The sequence below is a fragment of the Anolis sagrei genome, chromosome 10 (genome assembly GCF_037176765.1).
Source record: "Anolis sagrei isolate rAnoSag1 chromosome 10, rAnoSag1.mat, whole genome shotgun sequence".
Classification (NCBI taxonomy): domain Eukaryota; kingdom Metazoa; phylum Chordata; class Lepidosauria; order Squamata; family Dactyloidae; genus Anolis; species Anolis sagrei.
In genome coordinates this window covers 20,626,315-20,643,442 of record NC_090030.1, presented here as the reverse complement: position 1 = coordinate 20,643,442, position 17,128 = coordinate 20,626,315, and the positions used below count along the sequence as shown (strand labels likewise).

Sequence of the window (17,128 nt, the reverse complement as noted above, 5' to 3'; positions counted from 1 at the left end):
CTTTGGTTTTGGAGTTGTAGTTCACCTACATCCAGAGATCACTGCGGACTCAAACAATGATGAATCTGGACCAAACTCTAGACGAATACTCAATATGCCCAAATGTGAACACTGGTAGAGTTTGGGGGAAATATAATCTTGTCATTCGGGAGTTGTAGTTGCTGGGATTTATAGTTCACCTGCAATCACAGAGCATTCTGAACTCCACCAATGATGGAATTGAACCAAACATGGGCACACAGAACTCCCATGACAAACAGAAAATACTGGAAGGTCAGTTCTTGTGGGTTTCCCCCGGCTATATGGCCATGTTCTAGAGGCATTTCTCCTGACGTTTCTCCTGCATCTATGGCAAGCATCCTCAGAGGTGAGGTCTGCTGGAAACTGGGAAAAAAGGGGTTTATATATCTGTGGAATGACCAGGATGAGACAAAGGGCTTTTGTAAGTTGGGCTAGGTGTGAATCTTTTCAACTGACCACCTTGATTAGCATACAATGGGCTGACTGTGCCTGGAGCAAACTCTTCTTGAAAGGTGATTAGATGTCCCTGCCTGTTTTTCTCTCTGCTGTTTTTGCTGTTGCAATTTTAGAATTTTTTTAATACTGGTAGCCAGATTTTGTTCATTTACATGGTCTCCTCCCTTCTGTTGACATTGTCCACATGCTTGTGGATTTCAATGGCTTCTCTGTGTAGTCTGACATGGTGGTTGTGAGAGTGGTCCAGCATTTCTGTGTTCTCAAATAAAATGCTGTGTCCAGGGTGGTTCATCAATACTGGAAGGGTTTGGTGGGCCAAGTTTTCAAGCTCTTCCTAAAGACTGCCAGGGTGGGGTCTTGCCTAATTTCTCTGGGGAGAGAATTCCAGAGCCAAGGGGCCACCACAGAGAAGGCCTTCATTATAAAACATTATGTAAAATACATATATTTGTCTATTTATTTCGTGTCAACCTTAAATACGTATATGAAAACCATACACACACACACATACATATGTTTTTTTAAATGCACAGAACAAAGAAAAATAACAGCAAACACAAACAGGCGTTCAAAATCATCATCATCATCATCATCATCACTTTATTTCTTAATTAGTTGCTCTCCACCAAGGTGCTCCGAGCGACTTACAACTTAAAATAGCATTTACACAATATAAAAACATTCAATATAAAAACATTCAATATAATTCAAAACATTCAACATAAAAGAATTCCAAAAAATGCAAGTGGAATTCCCACTTGGGCCACTAGAGGGAGCCGCAGTACTGCCAATGCTGGTAGACGCGCTAGTGTGGCAAGGTCCCTTCCATATGCTGGTAGGAGGTGTTGGGAGTTGTAGTACGACTCCCCTCTTGGACTTCCCTTTAGTCACTTGATGTATTGTTAGTATCAAAGCATATATATATTTCTATTGCCTGGCTATAGAAGTTGGAGCAGACCTCAATAGATTCCCGTCTTGAAAGGGAAAGAGGAAGGAAAACACCAGGAGGAGGGAAAAGCACGTGGGTGGGGCCCGAAACAAAGATGGCGCTGCTTGCCCTCAGTTGAATACTGCGCCGGCGCAAACTCCTTGCGCACGCGCAGAACGACGGGTGAAGCCTCCGCCCCGCATTTCCTCCCGGCGGCGGTTCCCTTCGGGGGTCACGTGAACGAGGGGACGCCCTCGACTCGCAGGTGCCCTCCCCCCTCTTGAAGGAAGAAGAGGAAGAAGAAGAGGAGGAAAGGACCCCCCACCCCTCCCCTCACCCACCTTGAAGGTAAGGCCCATTGGATTCAGGGGGAAGGACTACAACTCCCATAATCCCCCAGAAGGAGAAGGGACTCAGGCTTTGTTTTGGTCCCTCCCCTCTGGCTCTCCATTGACAGGAGCTAAGCAAACTCTGCTTTTTGGACTCCAACTCCCAGAATCCTCACTTGTTTTGGCCACAGATGAAGGATTATGGGAGTTGGAGTCCAGAAGCTCTGGAAAATTCAGGGTTTGGGAAAGACTGGCCTAGGGAGACTTGAAGGAAGCAGCAAGGAAGCCTCTTCCCTTCAATTTACAGCTCCCAGCATCCCCAATGCAGGGTATTGAGAGTTGTAGTCCACATATGGTATTGTTTAGGATAGGTATGGGCAAACTTGGGCCTTCCAAGTGTTTTGGACTCCAACTCCCACCATTCCTAACAGCCTCAGGCCCCTTCCTTTTCCCCCTCAGCCGCTTAAGCGGCTGAGGGGGAAAAGGAAAGGGCCTGAGGCTGTTAGGAATGGTGGGAGTTGGAGTCCAAAACACCTGGAGGGCCCAAGTTTGCCCATACTTGGTTTAGGAGAATTGTTTGCCCAGGGGACGCCCGGATGAGTTGATGTTTTTATCATCCTTGTGGGAGGCTTCTCTCATGTCCCCGCATGAGGAGCTGGAGCTGATAGAGGGAGCTCATCCGCCTCTCCCCGGATTCGAACCTGCGACCTGTCGGTCTTCAGACCTGCCGGCACACTGTGCCACCTCAATACAATATTTATTTATTTACTCTATTTGTATACCGCTCTTCTCAGCCCTCGGGCGACTCAAAACAACATTAATTATACAATCGTAAATCCATTTCCATTATAACTATCCTATGGTCCAGTTCGGGGTTCAAGTGCTGTCGTGCCTGCTAGGCAAAAGCCTGGTTCCAAAACCACGTTTTCAGTTTTTTTCCTGAAAGGGAGGAGGGAGGACGTTTATCTAATTTCGCTGGGGAGTGAATTCCACAGGCGGGGGCGGGGGGTTCACCACCGAGAAGGCCCTGTCCCTTGTCCCTACCAGAAGCTGGTGGGAGCAAGAGCAGGGCCTCCCCAGTGGATTGTAGACAATCGTAACATAGAGGGAGATACATTCGGACAAGTAAGCTGGGTCAGAGTTGTATAGGGCAGTGTTTATCAACCTGGGGGTCGGGACCCCTGGAGGAGTCGCGAAGGGGGGTCGGAGGAGTCACCAAAGACCACAAGAAAACACAGTATTTTCTGTTGGTAATGGAGGTTCTATGTGGGAAGTTTGGCTCAATTTAATCGTTGGTAGGGTTCAGAATGCTCTTTGATTGCAGGTGAACTATAAATCCCAGCAACTACAACTCCCAAATGTCAATGTCTATTTTCCCCAAACTCCACCAGTGTTCACATTTGAGCATACTGAGTATTTGTGCCAAGTTTGGTTCAGATTCATCGTTGTTTGAATCCACAGTGCTCTCTGGATGTAGGTAAACTACAACTCCCAAAACTCAAGGTCAGTGCCTACCAAACCCTTCCAGTATTTTCTGTTGGTCATGGGAGTTCTGTGTGCCAAGTTTGATTCAATTCCATCATTGGTGGAGTTCAGTATGCTCTTTGATTGTAGGTGAACTATAAATCCCAGCAACTACAACTCCCACAGGACAAAATCAATACTCTCCCCCAATCCCACCAATATTCAAATTTGGATATTTGTGCCAAATTTGGTCCAGTGTATGAAAATACATCCTGCATATCGGATATTTACATTACTATTCATAACAGTAGCAAAATTACAGTTAAGATGTAGCAACGAAACTAATTTTACGGTTGGGGGTCATTATAACATGAGGAAGCGTATTAAGGGGTCGTGGCATTAGGAAGGTTGAGAACCACTGGTATAGGGCTTTATAGGCCAAGACCAGCACTTTGAATTGTGCTCGGAAATGGACAGGCAGTCAGTGGAGTTGACATAACAGGGGGGTGGTATGCTCCCTGTATGCTGCTCCGGTGAGCAATCTGGCTGCCGCCCGTTGGACTAGTGGAAGTTCCCGAACAGTCTTTAAAGGCAGCCCCACGTAGAGTGCATTGCAGTAATCTATTCAGGATATAAGCAGAGCGTGGACTACCGTGGCCAAGTCAGACTTCCCAAGGTATGGGCGCAGTTGGTGCACAAGATTTAACTATGCAAACACTCCCCTGGCCACTGCTGAGACCGGGGATTCCAGGCTCAGCAATGAGTCCAGGATCACCCCCAAGCTGCGAACCAGCGTCTTCAGGGGGGGGTGTCACCCCATCAAACACAGGCTGTAGCCCTATGCCCTGTTCGGCCTTTCGGCTGACCAGGAGTACCTCTGTCTTGTCTGGATTCAATTTCAATTTGTTAGCCCTCATCCAGTCCCAACTGCCATTCCCAGAATCCCTGAGCCGGCTCTTCCACCAGGCAGCAGCCAATCCCTCTGCAATGCCAGAAATACAACTTAATGGTGTAACATTAGGAAATGTCTTGGACAGCAACAATCTTGGACAGCAATGGCTCCCAAAGTGAGCCATTTAAGGTGGAATCAGGTGTCAAACAGGGATGTGTAATTGCCTCACTTTTATTCTCCATCTTCATTGCTATGATATTTCATCTTGTCGATGGGAAGCTTCCCACCAAAGTGGAAATAATCTATCACACAGATGGCATGCTATTTAACCTCAGCGGACTGAAAGCCAAAACCAAGGTCACAACAACATCTGTTATAGAACTCCAATATGCCGATGATAATGTAGTCTGTGCACATTCAGAAAAAGTCCTACAAGCCACTCTAAACACCTTTGCATACCAGAAGCTCGGCCTCTTATTGAACATTGAATAAATCAAAGTGCTGGTCCAGCAGTCACCAGCCAATTATTATTATTATTATTATTATTATTATTATTATTATTATCTACATTTCTATACCGCTTTTCTCACCCCTGGGGGAACTCAAAGCGGTTTACAACATAATAAATGGCAAATTCCATGCCTCACATATATATAAAAATATCACATATCTAAATCAATAACATAACTGTAGATAAAAAACCATTAAAACTATAAAAACATCAAACATAGACATATGCAATGCCAGAAATACAGCTCAATGGTGTAACATTAGAAAATGCTGAGCATTTCTGTTCCCTTGGCAGCCACCTCCACAAAAGTCAATACTGACACCGAAATAGAACAACACCTGAGCTCTGCGAGTGCAGCATTCTTCCAAATGAAGCAGAGAGTGTTTGAAGTCCGGGACATCATTAGGGAGACCAAGGTGCTTGTATATAAAGCCATTGTCCTCCCAACCCTGCAATACGCCTGCAAAACGTGGACTGTCTATGGACGTCACACTCAACTCTTAAAACGATTCCATCAGTGTTGCCTCTGAAAAATCCTGCAAATCTCTTGGGAAGACAAGCGGACAAATGTCAGCGTGCTGGAAGAAGCAAAGACCACCAGCATTGAAGCCATGCTCCTACGCCATCAACTCTGCTGGACTGAATGCCACATTGTCTGAATGCCCGATCACCATCTCCAAAAGCAGTTACTATACTCCCAACTCTTAATATACTCCTCTTAGTGGATAGGAAAAGAGATTGAAATATGGGCTAACCTTAGAAACTGGTGCATAGACTGAGAATTGGGAAGAGCCCTTGAGCTCTGGAGGTCAGCTGTGACCAGCAGTGCTGCGGAATTCAAAGAGGCATGAATGGAGGGCAAAATGGAGAACCATTGTGGAAGAACATGTGGGTCAACAATAGGTCTCCACAGTCACCTACAGACCCACTGCTAAGACCCTACGCTTGGAAGACCATCCTACTTTGACATGAGTGATCGCCTGTGGCATAGACACTGATAATTGGGAAGAGCCCTTGAGCGTTCTAACTGGAGGTCAGCTGTGACCAGTAGTGCTGCAGAATTTGAAGAGGCACTGCTGGAGAAATGTGGAAGAAGAGGAAGAAGGTGGGTCAGACCGACCCTGACTGGGACAGCCTTCTACCTGGAAATCAATGTCCTCACTGTAGAGGAACGCGTGGGTCAAGAATAGTCATCTACAGACCCACCTACAGACCCACCACTAAGAGCCACCACTAAGGCCCTAGGATTGGAAGACAATCCTACTTGGACACGAGTGATTGCCTTCAGCCAGCTATGGGTTCTGAGAGCAACAACCCAAACAGCTGCCTTTCTTCCTGTAATAAATGCTCTTGTGTTATCGAGTCGCATTCCATCTACAGTATAGACACTCTCCAAATGTATCCCGTTTTGCTGGATCTGGAAAAAAATGAGCCCAAGAGATTCTGTAATCTCAGTTTTATCACTTGTCAAGTATTTATTTTCTGCCTTGCTTTGTTTTGATGAGCTGGAAGATTTGTTTGCATAGCGGCCCAGAGTCAATACAAGGCTGCATAATTCCTGCATGAGCTTTCTAAGTATCCAAAGGGTGCCATAAACGCCTTCGGTCAAGATCCGGAGCCAGGCCGAAGCGCGGTGCTTTCTTCAGATCTCACAGAATTGGAAGGGACCCCAAGGGCTTCTTTCTGCCAGGCAGGCGGGAGGACACTGTGAAAGCCTTCCTGACAGATGGTCATCTGACCTCTGCTTCAAACCTCCAGAGGAGGAGGAGACTCCATCAAAACACTGTCTGCAGCCAGCAGCCCCTGGTGGGTTACCCTTATGCTGGCAGGACTGAAGACTGACAGGTCGGAGGTTTGAATCAGAGGAGAGCGTGGATGAGCTCCCTCTGTCAGCTCTAGCTCTACCTGGAATATTGTGTCCAATTCTGGGCCCCACAATTGAAGAAAGATATTGACAAGCTGGAATGTGTCCAGAAGAGGGCGACTCAAATGATCAAGGGTCAGGAGAACAAGCTCTATGAGGAGCGGCTTAAGGAGCTGGGCATGTTTAGCTTGAAGAAGAGAAGGCTGAGAGGATAAATATGTGAGGGGAAGTCATAGGGAGGAGGGAGCAGGCTTGTTTTCTGCTGTCCTGGAGACTGGGACAATGGCTTCAAATTACAAGGAAGGAGATTCCACTTGAAAACGAGGAAGAACTTCCTGACTGTGAGAGCTGTTCAGCAGTGTGGTGGAGGCTCCCTTTTTGGAAGCTTTTAAACAGAGGCTGGATGGCCATCTATTGGGGATGCTTTGGATACAATATACCTGCTTCTTGGCAGGGAGTTGGACTGGATGGCCCATGATGTCTCTTCCAACTATAATTCTTGTTGGGACATGAGAGTAGCTTCCCACAAGGATGGTAAATCATCAAAACATCTGGGTAACATCCTTGCAGACGGCCAATTCTCGCACACCAGAAGTGACTTGCAGTTTTTCAAGTTGCTCCTGACATGAAGAAAAAAAAGGGAGGACACAGTCAAAGCCCTCCTGACAGATGATCATCCATCTCTGCTTCAAACTTCCAGAGGAGGAGAGTCAAAGCCCTCCTGACAGATGATATCCAACCTCTGCTTCAAACCTCCAAAGGAGGAGGGTCAAAGCCCTCCTGACAGATGATCATCTGACCTCTGCTTCAAACCTCCGGAGGAGGAGGAGACTCCACCAAAACTCTGTCTACAGTCAGGTGGATGCCAGATGTTTTGGACTGTATCTCTCATCCATTTGGGTGTATGGCCAGGGAATGCCTTCCAATACATCTGGAGAGCAGAAGGACCGTTGATATGCAACAGATTCCCCTCTTTGGGAGGTTAATTGCATAGAAATAGTCTTTCTCTGGTTCCACCAGTGCTTTCTGGATGTCTTTGTTTGGAGAAGAGAAGGCTGAGAGAAGCGGGCATGAGAGCCATGTTTAAATACCTGAAAGGATGTCCCCTTGAGAAAGAGCCTATCTTCTGCGACTGCAGAAAAGGGCAGGAAAAAAGATTCCACTTTAGGACGAACTTCCTGACAACACTATGTAACATAATTTTTGATCCTGGGTTATAAATGTCATTTCCTAATTGGATCTAAAATGGGAAAAGTTTATTAAACTGCAAAAACATCCTGCTTAGTTTGTGGCAGCCACAAAAACTTTCAAAGCAAAGACTGGCATAATTAAATAGGAAATAACACTTTCAAACCAGGACACAGAAATTATTTCACATTTTGTTGCAATCAGATAAGATGTTCCCTTGGAGTCTCCTTCAATGGAAGTTTTTAAGCAGAGTGTGGATGACCATCTGTCAGGAGGGCTTGGATTGTGTCTTCCTTTATGGCAGAAGGAGTCTGGACTGGGTGGCCCTTGGGGGTCTCTTCCAACTCCTCTGATTCTGATAGCTAAAGGCAGTGCTGCGACCCCTTAATACAGTTCCTCATGTTGTGGTGACCCCCAACCATAATGATTTATGCTGGTACTTCATAACTGTAATTTTGCTACTGTTAGGAATCGTAATGTAAATATTTGTTAAGCAGGATGTATTTTCATTCACTGAACCAAATTTGGCACAAATACCTGATACACTCACATTTGAATACTGGTGGGGTTGGGGGGATTGATTTTGTCATTTGGGAGATGTAGTTGCTGGGATTTATAGTTCACCTCAAATCAAAGAGCAATCTGAATTCCACCAATGATGGAATCAAACCAAACTTTGCACGCGGAACTCCCATGACCCACAGAAAATACTGGAAGGGTTTGGGTGGCCATTGACCTTGAGCTTTGGAGTTGTAGTTCACCTACATTCAGAGATCATTGTGGACTCAAACAATGATGGATCTCAACCAAACTTGGCACAAATACTCAATATGCCTAAATGTGAACACTGGTGGAGTTTGGGGAGTTTGGGGAAAATAGACTTTAACATTTGGGAGTTGTAATTGCTGGGATGTATAGTTCACCTATAATGAAAGAGCATTCTGAACCCCACCAACGATATAATTGGGCTAAACTTCCCACACAGAACCTGCAACCAACAGAAAATACTGTGTTTTCTGATGATCTTTGGAGACCCCTCTGACACCCCCCTCGCAACCCCCTCAAGAGTCCCGACCCCCAGGTTGAGAAACGCTGGGTAAAGTCGTTTTGCCCATTTTTGCATTGGGAGGAAATCCCCCCCCCCTGCTTTCCCATTCAAAAAGCTCCACCTCTATTGCGCCATCATCTTACCCAATGTATGGGGCAATCCTTACCACGCAGGAGTGGGCAGCCTCCAGTAGGCCCATCCTTGTTCTGTTGGCAGCGCCCCCCCCCCCTTGAGAGTCCCTTGCTTATAGCAAACTTCCCTCCTGATACTTCCCTCCTGACATTGATTGCCTTGGCACCACTTCCCTTAAGATGCAAGGAAGGAGGAACATATTACGTGTCACTTGTGCCAAGATGCAGAAACCTGCCTGGGCTCCTTGGCGTCTTGTTTACCGGCTTGGGATCTGGGCTGGGATCCCAAATTGACATTGGGAACTCCTTGGCTTCCAAAGGCAGCATGCCTCATGTCAGCCCGAGAGGAGAGACCTTTCTTTGGAAGACAAAGACTTCCCAGTTTATAGATTTGGGGAGAAGAGGGTCAGAGGTTTAAGAAATATTTTTACGTTTGGTTTTGCGAGCCTTCCGGAAAAAACCTCCATTAGCTTTTCACCAGTCTCCATGCCAGTCTTCCTGTGTAAACGGAGAGTGGTACCAAGACTTCTGTAGCGGCAGAAAGTATTAATTATATGATTAACGTTGGCCATTACCTAAAATGTTACTAATGACACAAACATGTTGGCACAGGCAACGTGATAAGTCCCTGTGATCCAATTAGCATTTGGAATTCGCTGTCATCGGATGCTGAAGATAATAATAATAATAATAATAATAATAATAATAATAATAATTTAAAAAAACTTTATTTATATACTGCTCCATCTCCCCGAGGGGACTCAGAGCGGTAACATCACAAAACATACAAAGTAAAAACAGCATAACCATAAGATTAACAAAACAAAATATAAACATAAAAATTGTCGCCATAACACACATATTAAAAGTAATCCTGTTTGTTCAAGGCAATTAAAAAATTTAAAAAGGTCGGGCCAAGATTTGTGCAAGCCCAAAAATTCTAGGTGGCCTGGGAATTAAGTACAATACTATGGCAGGCAATAATAATATTAGGTACGGGTCTGTGGCTGTTCATTCCGGGCCGATTAGAGGAATGATCTGGGCAATTGGTAGGAAGAATAAGGCCGTATTCAACAATGTGTAGGGCTGAGTTAGAACTGGTCATTTTCAAAGGCTTGTTGAAACCACCAGGTCTTCAAGCTCTTACGAAAGGAGGGGAGGAATGGGGCCTGTCTTATTTCCTTTGGTAGGGCGTTCTAGAGACAGGGGGCCACCACTGAGAAGGCCCTCTCTCTCGTCCCCGCCAATCACGCTTGAGATGGTAGAGGGACCGAGAGGAGGGCCTCCCCAGGAGATCTTAGAGCTCGTGCCGGTTCATAGAAGGAGATGCGATCGCGGAGATAGACGGGACCCAAACCGTTTAAGGCTTTATAAGTCATGACTTGCACCATGAATTGGCTCGGCAACTTATTGGCAGCCAATGAAGCTGTTTTAATAGGGGTGTTGTATGCTCCCTATAGTTTTGCTCCAGTAAGGAGCCTGGCTGCCACCCGTTGTACCCGTTCAAACTTCCGGGCCGTCTTCAAGGGCAGCCCCATGTAGAGCGCATTGCAATAGTCCAGTTTGGATGTAACCAAGGCATGGACCACCCTGGCCAAGTCAGAATTCACGAGGTATGGTAGCAGCTGGTGCACAAGTTTGAGTTGTGCAAAGGCCCTCCCGTCCACCGCTGATGACTACTGAAGGAAAAAAGGCCTCAGGTTGCCCATTGCTCAGAATGGTCGCATTATTGGCTAATGGTATTTAAGCCCAGGAGAAGGAGCCATCACAGATCACCCTTGGGCCTTGCTCTTGGCCACTGGGGAGGCATTAAGTGGCACAAAAGTGAATCTTTGGGGTGTTTCTGCAGATCGTCAAGGGCTTTTCCAGTGTGAACAACCATTATGGTGCAGGTAAAAAATAACAACAAAGCTGCTTTCTTCTTGCTTCTCCAATAGCCGATGACCCCAGTGGTTTAGCCTACTCAGCAGACTGGAAAGGAAGGAGCGCAGAGTGACCACAGCAAAACATTTCAGAGGAAAAGCAGCCGACAGACATAGTCATTGGCCTTCCTCTTTCTGCTTTGCCTTTTCAGTCATATTACTGGAAAACTGGTGCCCTTTGCCAGCCCTTTGAGTCTCCCTGTGGAGAGAAAAGTGAGGAATAAATAATAATAATTTAAAGATAATAATAATAATAATAATAATAATATAATAATTTTTAAATTATTTAATTATTATTGTTTTATTATTAATAAAATATTATTATTTTAATAATAATAATGATTTAAAGATCGAACTGCAAAGACTCTGGCACAAGCCAGTCAAGGTGGTCCCAGTGGTGATTGGCACACTAGGCGCAGTGCCTAAAGACCTTGACCTTCACTTAAACACAATCGGCGCTGACAAAAAATGCCATCTGCTAGCTGTCTACAAGCACATTGCCCAGGAGACACCTGGATGTTTGATGTTTACTATCCTTGTGGGAGTCTTCTCTAATGTTCCCACATGAGAAGCTGGAGCTGACAGACAGGAGTTCACCCCACTCCCTGGATTCGAACTGCCACTGAGGGCTCCTACTACTTCAACTTACATAATATGGAATCATGAAGTTTGTAGTTTGCCCAGGCATTTAGAACATTATGTAACAAAATGTGAAACATTTAATGTTCCTACTTTGAAAGTGTTATTTCCTGTTTCATTGTGAAGTCCTTACTTTGAATGTAGTTGTTATACTTCAGAAACTTCTTTGTTTATGTGGCTGCCACAAACTAGGTTGAATTGGTTGAGATTCTATGACATATTCATTGAAAAACTATAGAAAAATGTGCTCTAGCCGGATGTCCCACAAAAGCAAAGTTTTTGCAGTTTAATTGGCGCCGCGGGTTAAACAGCTGAGCTGCTGAACTTGCTGGTTCTGATCTGAAGAGTAGCATGAGCTCCCATTGTTAGCTCCAACTTTTGCCAACCTAGCAGTTCAAAAACATGTCAGCGGTTCAAATCTGAGGAGTAGCATGAGCTCTCATTGTTAGCTCCATCTTCTGCCAACCTAGCAGTTCAAAAACATGTCAGTGGTTCGAATCTGAGGAGTAGCATGAGCTCCCATTGTTAGCCCCAGCTTCTGCCAACCTAGCAGTTCAAAAACATGTCAGTGCGGGAAGGTAACGGCACTCCATGCAGTCATGCCAGCCACATAACCTTGGAAATGTCTACGGACAACGCCAGCTCTTCAGCTTAGAGATAAGCACCATGCCTCAGAGATGGAACTAGACTTTATGTCAGGGAAAACCTTTTCCTTTTTTACACTTTTCCCATGTTGTTATGGTAGAATCAATTAGGAAATGACACTTATAACCCAGGAATAGAAATTGTGGAACTCATTGGGGTGCTACTGAGGGAGAAAACTTCCTCTGCCACAGGAGGAACAAGCTTTTCCTTCCCTTCTGCCTCGGCCTCCTGGCAGCTCTCTTGGTTGGCTCTGGGTTTATGCAGAAGTGGGGCTGAGCCTCTCAATCTCTGCATAATCCTACTTAGAAGTTACACTCGCTCCAATACCTTGGGTTCCACGAAATGCCTGGCACTGGGGTCTCACCCTCCCAGCCAAGGCTCTCCGACAGTTGGGCCTTGTGACCCCTGGCTTGTTTAGGCTATGGATTTTTGGTGGATTTGGGTAAATGTTAGGCTGCAGAAATGGCAGGGTCACTGGCAGGGAACTCCAGCAAGTTGGCACAAATGAGTCTGCGGCATTAATGCGACAGGAAATCAGCCAGGACCAAGGCTCTGACTCCAAACACCTTAAGGCAGTGGTTCTCAACCTGTGGGTCCCCCGGTGTTTTGGCCTACAACTCCCAGGAATCCCAGCCAGTTTACCAGCTGTTAGGATTTCTGGGAGTTGAAGTCCAAAAACATCTGGGGACCCCAGGTTGAGAACCACTGCCTTAAGGCCTTTGAGGCCTTTATGTGGCATACCCAGGTGCCCCTCCAAAGGGCTGCCTCCAAACCCCCCTCAGTTCCCCCTGTTCCTTTTGCCCGGTGGCGCAGTGGGTTAAAGCACTGTGCTGCCGAGCTTGTTGATCGAAAGGTCACAGGTTCGGGGAGCGGCGTGAGCTTCCGCTGTCAGCCCTAGCTTCTGCCAACCTAGCAGTTCGAAAACATGCAAATGTGAGTAGATCAATAGGTACCGCTCCGGCGGGAAGGTAACGGCGCTCCATGCAGTCATGCCGGCCACATGACCTTGGAGGTGTCTACGGACAACGCTGGCTCTTCGGCTTAGAAATGGAGATGAGCACCACACCCCAGAGTCAGACATGACTGGACTTAATGTCAGGGGACTACCTTTACCTTCAGAAGTCAAAGCAATCTGTTTACTTTTGTGTGAGTGCCTGGAGCGACTTGAGAAACTGCAAGTCACATAGTGTGAGAGATTTGGCCATCTGCAAAGATGTTACCCAGGGAATGCTTGGATGTTTTATCATCCTGTGAGAGGCTTCTCTCATGGGAAGCTGGAGCTGACAGATGGGAGCTCACCCCGTTCCCCGGATACAAATCGCCGACCTTTTGGTCAGCGGTCCTGCCGCCACAAGGGTTTAACCCATTGCTCCACCGAGGGCTTCTAAAGCAACCTGTGGCCTTTCTAGATCTCATCCATCCTCTTTGAGAAATGCACTCTCCTGAATAACAGAACACATAGCTGGTAGGTCTTATCAGCCATCATAAAAGTCAGCTAACATGCTTTGCGATCTTGAAGGAAGAGTGCTGAAGGGAAAAAAATGAGACAGGGTGGAATTAGCCATTTCTTTTTGGGAACCTAGTCCCAGTACGTAGAATGGCGAAACCCTTTCATGGAATAATAGAAGGCTCTTTGTGTCAAATAGCAGGGTTGCTAATGGGGTAGGAAGGGTTTTCCTTTGCACCACCATCATAGAAGTCCATCACTAAGCGCACTCTCTCAGCCTCAGAGGGAGGTAGTCTCCCTCCAGACCATTCTTGCCAGGATAGTTTTGCCTTTGGATCCCAGGCGTCAGAGACATCTTGAAGGCACACAACAAACAGATCCTAGGATAAAATCAGCATATGTTGGATTTGAAGGCCCACAACAACAATGAATATGAAGGGATGTTTGCTAGAGCTCTGCCTAGAAATGAAGATGACTAAGCTGAGGCTATAGTACTTAGAACCTATCATGAGATGGTGCAACTCACTGGAATAGAGGATAGCATTTGGAAAAGGAGGAAAATCACCTTATAGATGGAGGAGCCCTCATCGAGGAAGCCATGGATGGTCTGGATGAGGGGAAACAAATTGAAATTGAATCCAGACAAGACAGAGGTACACCTCGTGAGTCGTAAGGCTGAAAACGGTGTGGGGTTATTGCCTGTGTTAGATGGGGTTACATTCCCCCTGAAGACTCGGGTTTGCAAATTGGGAGATCTGGACTCATTTCTGAACCTGGAACCCCAGGTCTTGGTGGTGGCCAGAGGTGCTTTTGCACAATTAAAACATGTGCATCAGTTGCACCCGTACTGTGGGAAGTCAGATTGGCCACGATGGCTCACTCTCTTGTTACATCCCGAATAGACTAGTGCAATGCACTTTACGTGGGGTTGCCCTTGAAGACTGTTTGGAAGCTTGAAGTTGTCCAACAGTTGGCAGCCAGATTGCTCACTGGAGATTGCTTACATCAGCTCCACTGGCTGCCAGTCTGCTACCGAGCACAATTCAAAGTGCTGGCTTTACACTATAAAGCCCTAAACAGTTCCGGCCCAGCTTATCTGTCCGAATTTATCTTCTTCTATGAGCCAGCAAGGAGGTTAAGATCTTCTGGGGAGGCCCTATTCTTGATCTTGCCTCCTTCTCAGCTGCAACTGATGGGGACGAGAGACAGGGCCTTCTCAGTGGTGGCCCCTCAACTATGGAACTCCCGCCCAAGTGAAATTGGATCAGTCCCCTCCCTCTTGATCTTTAGGAAAAGGCTAAAGATGTGGATGTGCAACCAAGCATTCAGTGAGTAATTTATCAGTGTGAAAAGGTGGAATAGTGCAATGACAAATTGAATTAGCTGTAGACTACAATATTGGATTGTGTGATTTTAAATGAGTGGTTTTAAGGTTTTATATGTTTTGAATGATTGGGTTGTTGTAGGTTTTTTCGGGCTATATGGTCATGTTCTAGATCAGGGGTCCTTAAACTAAGGCCCGGGGGCCGGTTATGGCCCTCCAAGGTCATTTATCTGGCCCTCTCTCAGGGTCAACCTAAGTCTGAAACGACTTGAAAGCACACAACAACAATCCTACCTCATCAGCCAAAAGCAGCCCCACACTTCTCATTGAAATACGAATAAGTTTATATTTGTTAAAATTGTTCATTTTAATTATTGTATTGTTTTAAAGTGATTGTTGCACTGTGTGCAGTGTGCATAGGAATTCATTCATTTTTTTTCAAATTATAATCCGGCCCTCCAACAGTTTGAGGGACTATGACCTGGCCCTCTGTTTAAAAAGTTTGTGGACCCCTGTTCTAGAGACATTCTCTCCTGACGTGCAGCGGATTAAACTGCTGAGCTGCTGAACTTGCTGACCAAAAGGTCAGCAGTTTGAATCCGGGGAGCAGGGTGAGCTCCCGCTGTTAGCCCAGCTCCTGCCAACCTAGCAGTTCGAAAACATGCAAATGTGAGTAGAATAATAGGTACCGCTTCAATAGGTAACGGTGCTCCTTGCAGTCATGCCAGCCACATGACCTTGGAGGTGTCTGTGGAAAACTGCAGAGTTGGACATGACTAGATTTGATGTCAAGGGGAAACCTTTACCTTGACTTTTAATGTATATGTTTTTTGGCATCCAATTGTTGCCTATATGTGTATTTATTTATCGTGTCAGGAGAGACCAAACAGTTGTATTGTATTTTTTTAAAAGCACGAAGTTTGCAAACTTGGCATTCTATTAAATATCCTATGATCAGTAGCCGGCCACTTGGAGTGCCTCTGGTGTTGCTATAAGTGGGTCCTCCATTATGCATGTGGCAGGGCTCAGGTTGCATTGTAGTCAGTGATCTGTGGTTTGCTCTTCTCCACACTCGCATGTCGTGGATTCTATATATATGTGTGTAAGCCGCCTTGTGTCTCCTACGGGGTTGTGAATGACAGGATATAAATTCAGTGAATAAATAAATAAATGGCTGTATTGACTTTGCGATACCTGAGCAGGACTGTTGATGAGAGAAGGGCTTGGGGTTCCCTCATAATGTGGCCATAAGTCACAGAGGACTTGGATAGTTGACAACCAAAGCCAAGTTGTTAGGCCGGGAATCAGTTGAAAACACGCTGAGGTTGGTAACTTCCATGGCTCCTGTGAAATATTTCCTTTCTTGCATACATCCCTTAAGAATGCACCTAAGAAGCATAGAGTGAGACATTCCAGTTTTTCTTGTTCGAAATTCTTTAAGAGAAGATTGCCTAGTCATTATGGCATTCACTTCAAGTGAAATACATCCAAAGTTCCTTCTCAAACATTTTCCCCCAGTTGGAAACTGACCAAAATGTCAGCGGTTTGAATCTGGAGAGTGGGGCAAGCTCCCACCTGTTAGCTCCAGCTTCTCATGAGGACATGAAAGAAGCCTCCCACAGGATGGTAAAACATCCGGGCATCCCCTGGGCAACGTCCTTGCAGATGGCCAATTCTCTTACACCAGAAGCAACTTGCAGTTTCTCAAAAAATAATAATAAACGATAATAATAATAATAATAATAATAATAATAATAATAAACATGGAAGTCTCCAGTTTGGACTAACCTCAGACTTCAGGGAGGCCTCCTCCTTGTCCCAGCAAAGGTTGGATTTGCGGAAACGCTTGGGACCTTTGGCAAACATCAACCTTGCTGTAGTTTGTCGGTCATGTTTATTTTTGCCTGTTGGGTCATTCCTGTTGAGCATTGCCCTGGGCACGGTTCATGTGGGCTTTATCTTCTGCTTCCTACCTTTCAGAGATTGTGCTCAGCAATTTTGGGCAGTTTGGATACATGAACATATTGTTGTATGTGATTTTGTCTGATGTTCATGATGGGAATGAGGATGATGTTCCTGATGGTGGGCCTGGGTCTGTTGACAATAGGAATGAAGGTTTGCCTGGTCCTGAGTTAAGCTCAGATAAGAGGCCTGTGCTGTCTATGGATGATTCACAAGGTCACATTCCTGGGAGAGGCCCTTCACAGCCTTTCTCAGAGCAACTGTCTGAAGATGATTTGTCAGGTGCAGAAGTTAGTAAGAGTCAAGTTAGTGAGAGTGTAGATAGAAAGCAAGCACTGGGACTGTGGCACAGCTGGC

At 45.8% G+C, this 17,128-nt stretch overlaps 1 protein-coding gene across 1 annotated transcript in view; it reads left to right on the top strand.

Moving 5' to 3' along the window:
• The first annotated feature begins 1,613 nt into the window (after positions 1-1,613).
• CLCN5 (chloride voltage-gated channel 5) overlaps positions 1,614-17,128 on the top strand; it is a 46,305-nt gene continuing 30,790 nt past the window's right edge. The window contains exon 1 of the mRNA XM_067471596.1: positions 1,614-1,753. The gene's annotated coding sequence lies outside the window, so the exon portion shown is untranslated. The remainder of the gene's footprint in view (positions 1,754-17,128) is intronic.